Source organism: Plasmopara halstedii, assembly GCF_900000015.1.
Source record: "Plasmopara halstedii genome assembly, contig: Scaffold_816, whole genome shotgun sequence".
NCBI lineage: Eukaryota > Oomycota > Peronosporomycetes > Peronosporales > Peronosporaceae > Plasmopara > Plasmopara halstedii.
In genome coordinates, this window is record NW_020187732.1 from 2,619,446 (window position 1) to 2,620,190 (window position 745).

Consider the following 745-nt stretch of genomic DNA (forward strand, 5'->3'; position numbering starts at 1 on the left):
GAGATTGAGAGACTATGCAACGTGCTCTTAAACCTGAGAGAGCAATCGTTTAAATCGAGGCTTTACATGATAGGCTGCACAAGCATCTTTATAATAAGGTATACATCAGAACATTTTCGCTCCACTCACAACGAGTCAATAGAATTGTGTCCATATTCTGATTAGAAAGGAGATACTAATTTGTCATGTAAGTAATATGCATAGCTCAAGGATATTCGCAGGACCCATCTTTTCACAACATAATGTATAAAAAAGGATCATATATTTAACGCTCGAAAAGGTGTGTGGCATGTATAGAAAATGCTGCGCCTATCCCTGTACAATCCACGATAATCAAATGCCTTAATAATTTTATCAAAATTAAATACATTTTTCTTCTATTTCGAATAGAGAGGGCTGACTTCGATCATGAACGCTTTGCGTTTGAAAAAAAATTGGCTACGTTGACTCGCTAGTTGTACTTGTGCGATTAGAAAAAAAGCTAAGTCTTCGAAGAAATCAATAGAAAGAAATATACAAGATGTGATGAAATAAAGCGAGTACGATAACAGAGATCAATGCCTAGTTATTGCGAGGTGGGTAGGTGGGCTAACGCGACGGCTAGACACCTGAAAGCGGACAAAGAAAGAAATTGATGTATGTTTTAAAGTTCAAGATATGTTTGGATTTAAATAGAAAGCGACACAGATAACGATATGAATGGTACAAGGCTCACTTGGTCGTCTGTGGAGACTAACAATGTATC